A 1,196-nucleotide genomic window follows, 5' to 3' on the forward strand; every position below is an offset into this window, starting at 1 on the left:
GGGCTGATAGAGCCACTTTAATGCCTTTAAGAATCGATGACTGTGTTCTTGCTTTTAACAGGCACGAAAGGCCCTCTGCTGCCAACAAAAACAGGTAGGGGGAGATGGGGTCACCCTGGCGAATACTTCTTGACGGCACAAAACTATCGAGTTGATCACCATTCAGTAGAACCGAGAACGACAATGTGGACACTAGTCGCATAACCGATTCCACCCATAATCTGTGGAAGCCTAGCTGGAGCATAATAGCACGCAAGTAATCCCACTCCACACGGTCACAGGCCTTCCGCATATCAAGTTTCAGAGCACAACACCTCCGATCCTGGGGTCGCTTCCGCTTCATATGATGTACACACCCATAAGGAGTAATGATATTATCAGTAATTAAACAACCCGGTACAAAAGCTGATTGTTCCTCCGCAATAATTTCAGGAAGGATTACCTTAAGTCTGTTAGCCAGGACTTTGGATGCAACCTTGTAGATTACATTGCACAGACTTATAGGACGGAACTGACCCAGATACTCGGGAATAAAGGCCTTGTTAATAACAGCTGGATGGTCCTCTCCTTTCAGCACCCTCAGCACCACTGAAGTCACTTCTTCTCCACACAGATCCCAATGTCGTTGAAAGAAATGCGCTGGATATCCATCAGGACCCGGAGCTTTGGTTGGAAACATTTGAAACAATGCCTCCTTGACCTCCTTCTCAAAAGAAGCAATTAAGGGCCTGTTTGGATGAATGGGAAAGAGAAAGAGAAAGTGTAAAACTTTTGCTCTTTTGCACTTTTTTTTGCACTTTTGGATCCAAACATCCCAAAGTGCAAAAGGGCAAATGCTACCGTAATTTTGCTAATTATGGATTAATTAGGTTTAATAGATTCGTCTCGTCATTTAGTCCTCATCTATGTAATTAGTTTTTTAATTAAACTATATTTAATACTTCTAATTAGCGTCCAAACATCTGACGTGACAGGAGCAAAAATTTTACCATTTGCCCTTTTGCCATTTGAAAGTGGATCCAAACACAGCCTAACTGAGCATTCATCTCTTCTGTTACTTTAACTGGCACCGTGGCAAGCACCTCCTCCATGTTTGCAGTCCCCTCAGATCGATACAGCTCCTTGTAAAAAGAATTGGTGAGATTGCCCATCTCTCGCAAACAATCTGTAGTGCTGCCATCAGGTCTTTTCAATTT

The sequence above is a fragment of the Panicum hallii genome, chromosome 6 (assembly GCF_002211085.1).
Source record: "Panicum hallii strain FIL2 chromosome 6, PHallii_v3.1, whole genome shotgun sequence".
Classification (NCBI taxonomy): Eukaryota; Viridiplantae; Streptophyta; class Magnoliopsida; order Poales; family Poaceae; genus Panicum; species Panicum hallii.